Raw genomic sequence first — 9,625 nt, 5'->3', positions numbered from 1 at the left:
TAAATTCCCCCCTTTCTATTCCCCTCCCTTTTTATATTCTCCCCTTCCCCCCTTTTTATTTTCCTCCTTTCCCCTCTTTTTATTTATTTATTATTATTATTTTTTTTACAACTTTTTCCCCCCTTTTCCCCCCTTACCTCCCCCTTCCCCCCTTGGGATCTCCCCCTGCCCTAATGCCCCCTGCCCGTCCCTCCCCATCCCGCTGGGGCTCAGCAGCGCACTCGGGGGGCTCATCCCTGTGGGTTTTGGGGCCGTGATCCTTAGCAGAATTTGGTGTTTTACCCCAAAAAGGGCCCTACAGGTGTGCTTTGTGCTGCCAGCCAGGCTGGATGGACGCGGGCATTTGCCCTCTTGGTTTTGTTGGGGACACCACGGCTTTGGGGTCACCCGCACCACTGTTACTCGTCCTTACAAGCTGTGGGATTGCTTTTATGGTGTCTGAATGCTGGGGGAATGGGTGAAAGAGAAAGCGTTTGTCATTTTTTTCTGTGTTTGTGGCCAAACTGGGAGCAAGAGGCTTTCCCTCCAGGGGCACGAGGGAGAGCCTGCTGCTCGTGGTGCTGCTGGGAGGGCTGGGATCTCCCCCAGCTCTTCCTTTAGGGTTTTTGATCTCATCCATCGAGGGGAAGCATTACAGAGGGGTGTTTATGGCTGTGGATGGGGACCTCGGTGTTTCTGGAGCCCTGATGTGAAGGTCCTGGCACAAACCAGACCCTGGGTGGGTACGGGATGAGCTGGGGGTGCCCCTTGGAGGCAGCTCTTTGCTCCAGGGCATTATTTATGGTGCTGCCACGCTTCGGTTCGCAGCTTTCCGGGGTAAAAACCCCACAACCGCTCGCCTGCGCTTTCACACCTGGGGTATTTTGCCACAAGGACGGCCCCAAGTGTTGGAATCTGTTGCTCGGGAGCCTGAATCGTTTCTTGTAGACTTTCAAACAGCTCGGTCACCTCAAGCCCGGAAGATCTCAGCCTCGTGAGTGAAAATTGAGACAAAAATGAGTGCAGGAGCTCGGGGTGGGAGCAGCGGGGCAGCCCCATAGCACAAATCCTGCTTCAGCTCCAACTTCTGCTGCCGTGTGCGTAGGTCCATAGAAAAAACCTATAATTTATATTTCTTTTGTGCACCTGATGCTCAGTGCGTGGGTTATTTAATTAATTAACTTCGGAATAGAGGCCTCGGTCTGCGTAACGAACTTAGGGCACGTGGGGGGCATCGTGCTGCTTTCACCCCGTGAATCACGACTCCAGAAGCCAAACGGTGCTGATGTGGATGATCCTGGTGAGCTCCCGAGTCCTCCAAGCATCCGCGGACGGGCCGTGAAGCAGCACCACGAGCATCTCCTCTCTGCTTCCACCCATTTTTCAGCTTCCACCAGGAGCACTCGGCCCCGGGCGAAGCTTTTCGGGCCCTCCTGGGGCTTTGCAGTCGGCAGGGGCGTTGGGAAGAGCCTCAGTTAAAGGGCGACCCCAGAGCCCCGTTCTCTTTTTTGGGTTTTCAGCCTTTTTTTTGGAGATTTTTCAGCCCATTTCCACATTTTTCAGCCCGTTTCCACATTTTTTGTCCCATTCCAAGCCCAGAGGTGGGAAAACCCAAACTATTTCCCCTCCCGAAGCTTGCCTTTCGCTCCGAAGCCACCGAGTAGCCCAAAAAGGAACGATTCCTGCCCGCCGTTCGTTACGTAACCGCCTAATTAAACTCATCAAACGGGGATGACTCCAAAAGCCTTGGGAAACTTCCCCCTTGTCTGGGTCAGAAATAATTGCGAGACCACAGCCCCGGAGCCTCCCGTGCCGTATTTACGTTGCAACATCCTCTGTGCTGTGTGGATGAATTCCCCCCCGTGAGTTTATTTTGGGCTTCAGCCTTGGATCCTCCCGCCCTGCTTGGGCACGGAGAGGATCCTCGTGCTCCCAGGTCCTCATCCTGAAGGGAAAAGGGCTCGTGCTGCTGAAAAAAAAAGCCGAAGAGCTCTAAAATGCAAGGCACGGCAGTGATTAAATTTTGTGTTGCCTTTTCGGTGCTGTTTTTTAATTCCTTGCTCTCCAGTCCAGCCCCACCTGCGAGGAAACCGGCCGCGTGGTGAGCGCAAGGCATGGAGGTGGCCACGTTCGTGGCTTTTTCTCAGTCCCGTGGAGGGAAAGAAATTCAAGTCAGGGCTTAAATCCAGCACGCAGGGAAATCTTTGAGGCTGTAGGTGCAGCCTCTTGGAAAATCCAGATCCTCGTCATCCTGGGAGCCTGGAGGAGCGTCCCTGAATGGGGCAGAGCGCACGGCTGCCTTCCTCCGGCTGGAACATCCCGCAGCGGGTGTCAGAGGCTGTGTCTGGAGGCCCTCACGTGCACAGCTCCTCCTCTTGAGCAGCTTTTGGGAGAAGAAAGGAGGAAAAAAGCTTAGAGTAAGATTTGTAAAAGAAGGGTTTTCTTCGTGCGTGGTTCCCCTCGGCGTGAGGACGGAGCGCTGGCTGTTAATTACAAAGCCCCATCAGCTGGAGAGGGGCTAACTCGGTTGAGATGACTTCTGGCTGCGCCGTTTGGAGTGAAATATTTCGGAATTGGGGTTTTTGAGTGGTTTTGGGAGCAGCAGGGTGCGTGCGTTGATGTGGTGCCACCTCTGAGGGACCGCGTCCTGCAGAGCATCGCAGCGGGGTCAGCTCTGCCCCAGGCGTTCCTCGTGGATGCTGGGGGGAAGAAATACAATGAAATGACCTAAAATTTGGGAGAAAAACAGGAGAAAAAAGCAGATTTGGCAGCGGTTGGTGCTGCAGATGTGAAATTAAACTGCAGGAAGGGCCGGCTGTGAATTGCAGCGCCCGTTGCAGGATGAGTGGCCCGTCTCGTTTCCAAACGATGCCTTTCAGCAGAAACTTCACCAAATAGGAGCTCGAGCTCCTAATAAATGTGTGCAAAATCCCTTTTCTCTCTCTTCTGGGCAGCGTTTCCCGCAGCGAGATGTGTTTGTTCTTTTAGGTGATGAGCTGGTGACGAAACGAGCGCAGTAAGGGAGGGCGTTTGGGTTGGTTTCCTAGAATTCGTGGTTTTTAGGACTTTTTTAATGCCGCAACTGGTCGCGTAGGGATTGCGTTTCCACCCTAATTAAAAGGCTAATTGTATCGTGCCACGGGGGGACGCTGTGGAATGAGGGCTGGGTGGTTTCAGTCCCTCTTAGAGCTCGAGTTGCCGCGTCTCAGCTGACCTGTGGCTGCTGTCCTCGTGCTGCCGTGAGCCAGCATGAAAAAAAGCCTTAACTTCGGTCCTGATGGGACAGGTAAAAGCTGAAATCCGTGATTTTGCCATCGTGGAGGGTGTGCACGGGATCAGCCCTGGGCAGCCGGCCCTGCCTGAAGCCTTGCACCTCTTTGGAGTGCCACGAGCTTCGCCAGGTTTTGTTGCACCGAGGTTCAGGCCGGCAAATTCTCTCCGTGAGCGAGGGGAGAGCGTTTCCCACAGCCACAGGCCTCGTGCACTTACCTGAGGGAGGTAACAAGATATCAATCAGTCTCTCTCCTGATTAATGGCATTGTTTTCTTATCGAACCTGCAGTCCCCTGCGAGGAAGGGTGTTGTGCCTGTCGGAAAGGTGAACGCGTGGCTGATATTTAACCCGTGGGAGATGCCAACGCAGCGTGATGATGGACACGATGGAGAGGGCTCCGTCCACTATCCTGAATCCAAAGCCTCCTTTTAGGGAGGATGGGAGAGTCTCTTTCTTTCAGCTCCTCCAACTCAGGACCTGTCAAAAACGGGCCATTTTTGGCCGCTGCAGGCTGCTAGACACGAGGCTAGCGAGGTTTGGGTGGCCAAAGCATGATTTTCTTGGTCTGTGTTTCCGGGTGAGGTTAATTCCTCCCGGTGAGCGCAACCTCCAGAGTCTGCTGCGGGGATGCTGAGGGGACCGGGAAGCGTCTGTGAGCCTTAAAAACTGCACAGAGGGCTTCGTGCCAGAAGAACAAAAAGCAGCGCCAGGCAATTTCAGATGTACAATTACACCCAAACAGGGCTTTATTTTATTAGTAAATGGCGGATGATTAATTTCCCCCTGGATCATTTTTCACTTAGGAATTATTCCAGGCCGTCTTCGCAGGGAGTCTAGAGTTTATCTGGAGGTACCACGGCGGTTCGAAATAGCTTTTTAAACAAAACCTTGGGCGGTAAGTGCATAGGAAGTGCTTTTTAATCTGATTTCACGCGTGCAGGATGCCACACGGCAGTTTGCTGACGAGCTCCTTGTCACCTCAGCCTGGATCACCGAAGGTATTTGAGATTTTTCCCCCTTAGGCGACGGTCACGGTGGCAGGAGGAGCTGTTCCAGCTTCAAGCAGCTTCTTTCTCCCCTACTTTTTGGAATAAAGGTTGGCCACGTGCTCTGCTGGACCCGCTGCTGCAAAAATCCCCGGGTCTGGGGAGCGAGGCTCCATGTGCCGGCATTTCGGAGACCTTCCCCCTGCGACCCTGCTGGCGGCCAGGGGATGGTGCTGAGCATCGTGGCGCTTAGCCAGCACACCCCGTGGCTCCCCTCCAAGCTGGGAGAAGGAGAAAAACCGAGCAGCAAACGGCTCCGAGCTGCTGGAGAGGCCTCTTTCCTCGCAGAGGTGCTGCTGGATGCCCAAATACCCGCGGAGCTGCCGCGCGGGATTTAGCAAGCCCAAGATCACAGCGGCCCCGTGGCTTCCCCGCTCCACAATAGCCCCCCGAGAACAAAAGTGCCAGTGTGGTGCTGGGTGTTCAATGCAGAGCGAGCCATTTATTTACAGGAGAGGCTTGAAGCCATTAAGGGCGTATTAAACTCCAGATGCTCGTCGGCTTCACAAACACGCACAAAAAAAAAAGAAGAGTGGAAGAAAGGGAAGGAGGTGTTGCGCGTTTTCTGGAAGAAATCAGCTCCCCGAGCATGGAGCAGCCTTCCGCTGAAGTTAAAGCCATGAGGAGGGTGCCCGGCTTGAATAATGACAGATTTTTCAATATTTTTTTCCTTTTTTGAACTGGTTTTGAGATGGGGCCGTGCGGTGCCAGACGGCGAAGCGCGACGTGCCGGTTTTCCGTGCGGAGCAGGGCTGGCGATGAGGAGCTGAGCTCAGCGAGGGGATCAGCCCGAAAATGGGTTAGGAAAGAAGGGAAAAAAAAAAAAAACAACACAACAGGAGTGGTTCTGTTCCTTTGAAACAAATTAGGAAACGAGCCAGGGGGATTATTGGGGAGATTATTGGTTTGTGAAACTGGTTCTGTGTTGGTTAAGCCCTCTAAATTAACTTCAGGTGGGTCTGTTGCTACCTAGCAGGCTGAGTTATGCCTTAGTGAAGAAACAGCTCGTGCTGGGGAGAGCTGTGCCTCTGCGGGTGCTGCTGCAGCCTCACACCCTTAGGTGTGGGGTTGGGGTGACAGGAGGAGGATGAGGAGCAGCCTGGTGCCGGCTGCCTCGCTCTTTCAGGGCTCGGAGCTGATGCAAGCTGATTGCCCCTCTTCTTCGCTCGGTACCGCTTCCCACGGCGTCTGGTTTGCTGCTGTATCGTCCAAATTTCAGCTCTTTTCAGCAATTCAAGGCCAATTCTTCGGAGAGCACCAGGTGGGTCGCGTAACCCAGCCTTTTTGCCCCATCTCCCTGCTAGGAGGTGGAGAGGGTCGGTGTAAAACGAGTACAGGGCCAGCACCCAGCGCTGGAAAGGCTAACGAGTCTATTAAACGAGGTAACTGCTGACACTGATTGCTCATCAAGTGCCTTCTGATAAAATGTGTGCCCCTAAACAGGGGAAAATCCAGGCACTGGCAGCTTCCAGTCCTGTGCTTACCCCATACAGCAAGGTGTAAGGCCAGTCCCTGCGCCTCGATGCTCTGCAGCCGCCGTTTCGTCCTCCCCATGATCCTTCCCCAGTGGTTTCGCATCCATTCTAAAATCATTTCACCTGCCAAAAGCGTCAGACCCAGCAGCTCGTTAGTTCCTGGTCAATCTGAGCAGGGTTTTGGGTGAGCTGGAATAAAAAACCAGCCACCCGATGTGAAATGCTGGGGGAATTCGGGATGCTCGCCTCGGTGCTGGCTGTCTGCAGCACCCGGAGTGCTCTGAAGGATAAAAATAAGCTCGGGCCACGTCTGGTAAGGGTTTTTCCAGCCGGGCTGGCGTGCCTCCTCAGTTTGTTCTGGTGTGGACACTTTATTTTTGGCTCAGTAAAGCGCCCATGTGGCCACATGAAACTTGGTAGAGGAGAGCTCCAGCGGGGCAGCTTGCGTGGTTTGGGGTCGAGCTGGTTCCTTCGCTTTATGTCCACACCACGGATGGCACCAAGTGGACGAGACCTCTGTTTTAACCTGCCTGGCGTTGAGTTTAATGTAGAATTCATGGGCTTTGTGTTCAGTTTCTGCTGTTTTCTGCTGGTTTGGGTTGCTCTGCTCCTCCTGTGCCTGGTTTTCTTCCAGCTCTGGTGCCAGCAGCCACCGATGGCGCAGCAGAAGGACCCCAGCACGGTCACAAAGCCTCAGCAGAGGGCTTTGTCCTCATAATTTTTTTTTTTTAAGCACTTTAAATGACTATAAAAAGACTTCTGGCTGCCGACCAAGGCTTCTGGACTGAGCTACAACCACCAGGAAATGTCTTAGCAGGCATCGTCGTGCTGTGAGGGTTTCCTTACACCCGAAATTGCTCCCGTTGATGGGAATAAACGACGGGAATAAACACGGCTTTTCTGGAACGGTGAATAAATGAAATAAATCCGTAATTTGGTAACGGTCAGCAGGAGCTTCAGGTGAGGTGCCTGCTCCCAAAGCCTGAGTGTCAGGAACCCTGCGGGAATACTGTGAGTATGTGAAGAATACGAGGAACTACGTGAGGTTTCAACACAGTTATGAGGCTTTTCCCCTTCGGTCTGCGATTTTGGGGACGTTTGGGAGCTTTCTGGAAGGAAAACGTGTGGAGAGGAAGAGTGTAGAGGTTGGAAAAGTAGAGAGCCTGCATCCAGTGAGGTCAGCTGTCAGGTTAAACGGGAAATAATTCCAATTATGACTTGGTAACGAGTTAAAGGAGCTCGTGGCATTGCTGTGTGCGCAAAAGGGGGGGACCAGGAGGACCCCAGGTGCCCCCAGCCTCAGCCAGGCCGCATTTCTAGGACTTTATTAGATCTGGTTGAAATCGAGTGGACTTCACCTCGACATAATCACTGTGCCCATGAGAAGCACTGCTCGGCGACCCCTGCTGACTCAAGAACACGTGGCTCAGCGTCTTCCATCTACAACCAGTTTTATTTATAAATTTAATTATTTATTTTTTATTTATAAGCATGGTGGCATTTTGAGTGGTGTCAAGGGTAGAGTGCCTCGATCCGAGCACCTTTCCTCCTAAAGAAAGCGGTGCCTGAAGCATCGGCCACCTCGCAGGCTTGTTTGGGTGCAGCACTTTGGTTATATTCTGCTAATCTTACACTTTTTTTATTTAAATAGCAAGTCCTTGACGTTGTTTGGCACCACGGAGCAAGCAGCAGCGTGCCCTTGCAGGAAGCCCTGCCCCGCTGAGCTGCTCCATTCGGGTTTGGTGTGAAATCTCCTCCACGCTCCCCCCGTTTTTCCCTGGCAGTGGCAAAATAAGGCCCTGGGAGGAAGATTACGGTTGATTTATTTCAACCAGAGAATTTCACTTTGCTTCCACGTGCGTCGGCATCTTGGGCCCTGCGTTTATGGAGGTCTTTGGCTCGCTGTTTTGGGGTGTTTCTGACATTATGGTCTGGCTTGTAGGGAGGGCTGGACAACAGCATCCAGCTCCGTTGGCCTGTTTATGGCAGATTGTGAGCTTGGGAGCACAGCTCTCTGGTTTTAATCACTCTCCCTTGAGCTGGGGCTCTCAGACCAGCCTCACCCCAACATTTAGGGTATTTCTGTGCACTACAGCGATGCGGGCACCCCGAGGATGAAAATCCTACAGAAATACCTGCAGTTCCCTTCTGCTTTCACCCCGTTGTGTTGGAGGACGCTAAATTAACGGGGTCAGCTCTGGTGCTGCACAAGGAAGAGCCTTTGTTTCATGTGCCTCTTGTTATTAGAGGCATGTAGGAGAGAAACCAGCCCTACAGACACAAAGTAAAGGGATTCCGTGCCCCGGATCCTTTTCTGTGAGCCGTGAACCCACAGCATCAAAGCTGGAAGCCTCCGTGGTCGCTGGAGGGAGGCTGGTGCTTCGCGAGGAGTTGGCCACGCTCTGGATTCTTGGCCAAGCAGACAGCATTGAGCAGGGTGAGATGCTTTGGAGAGCATCTTCGACTTTTTGGGGAAGTTCAGTGACTTTTTGGGAAGATCTGGGTGGATTTCTTCGTGTTGGTAAGCAAGAAGCCGTGCCGAAATGTCTTCAGAAGACAGAGGAAGAACGAACGTTGTGTGCGTGGATGCGGAGCTCCTCCTAAAGCCTGGGGTCTGCTGGCTGGGGAGCTCTCCATTGAACTCGTTGTCCTGCTGAGCTGCCCGTGGCCTTTTCAGGAGGAACGGGGTGGTTGCAAACATCTTGGCCAACTGGAGAAGCCCTCAGGAGGTGATGGATTGCAGCCAGAGGTAGGGCAGGATCGACACGCGTTGTGTTGTCGTGATGTGCAGGGAGTCAGCTGCAGAAAATGGTTTTGGGAAGGGTCCTCTTCTGAGCGTGGGGCTCTCTAAAATAATCACACGCCTGGTTTGGGTGTCTTGGAGCTGGAAATACCTTTGGAAGAGCTGTTCTGTGCCCATTGCATTCGGTGTGCTGAGGTACAAAAGGCATCCCAAGGCACCTGGAAACAAGCCTGTGGAAACCAGCTAGTGATGAGGGGAAAATCTGGAAAATCTGCCACGTTTCAGCTCCTTGGTTAGGGGATTTAGGTAGAAATAAATGCATCTGAGGACCGCCTGCTTCCCACCTTGTCTGTTTTTCTGTTTCTTGTCTAGACTACGGCAACCAGGTCCTGGCTTCTGAGCTTGTGCTGCTTAAAAGCTGCTGCAAAAGATGCCACGGCCTTGGATGTGCCTTCTCCCTTTTTCCTCTCTCCTAAATCGAGTACAAGACTCTGGTTCTCTCTTTTGGCCTCTTGCCTTCCACTCAATTTCTGAGCTGTCTCCCATTCTCCCCCGTTTCTTCCACGGAGTGTCCCACGCTTGTAATCGTCTCTTGCAATATCTCAAGTTTTGTTCTTTCTGCGTTTTTGCCAAAATAACCTTGGCCAAGTGCTCTTCCTCCTGGTCCCCTCGTTCCTGCCATTGCGTTGCGTGGTGGTCGTGATGATGTGTTGTGGTTTTTTTTTTTTTGTGGTTGTAATTTGCCCGTTGATTATTTTGATAACAAGACACTGAAAGCTTTAGAGAAGCTGAGTGTGAGGCTGGAGGAGCTGGGCTGAGCACTGCCGCCGAGCATCTCCCCTTACAGCTCACCCCTGGAGAGGCAGAACTGAGCTGGGTGTGCAGGGCTCCTCACCTCGGGGTTACCAGGTCCATAAAAACCTTTCCTGCAGTGAAGATGCCTGTGGGTGCTGTGGGTGCTGTTTGGAAGCAGTGATCTTCTCCAAACACTTCAAGTTCCTCTTCTTCCTCCTGGCACAGTTATTTCCCTCCTGCAGGAGGCCACGAGGGGAGGTAACCTCTGTTCCCTCCTGCTCCCCCAGCAGGCTCAGAAACCTCCTCCTGCCCTC

General features: G+C 52.9%; 1 protein-coding gene across 12 annotated transcripts in view; it reads left to right on the top strand.

Annotated features, from left to right (window-relative positions):
- The window catches only part of NRF1 (nuclear respiratory factor 1), a 55,795-nt gene that overhangs the window by 1,502 nt on the left and 44,668 nt on the right, over window positions 1-9,625 (top strand). For 6 of the 12 annotated variants that reach the window (XM_084504557.1, XM_084504553.1, XM_084504554.1 and 3 more), the window contains exon 1: window positions 9,455-9,569. The exons of 4 other annotated variants lie outside the window; for them this stretch is intronic. The gene's annotated coding sequence lies outside the window, so the exon portion shown is untranslated. Of the gene's footprint in view, window positions 1-3,218; window positions 9,570-9,625 lie in introns of those variants that run through there. 2 more of the 12 variants (XM_084504555.1, XM_084504548.1) reach the window with 2 other exon arrangements.

Source organism: Aythya ferina (assembly GCF_964211825.1).
Source record: "Aythya ferina genome assembly, chromosome: 1".
NCBI classification, from domain to species: domain Eukaryota; kingdom Metazoa; phylum Chordata; class Aves; order Anseriformes; family Anatidae; genus Aythya; species Aythya ferina.
Note: the sequence above shows the minus strand (reverse complement) of the source record. Positions and strands in the feature narration are given on the sequence as shown.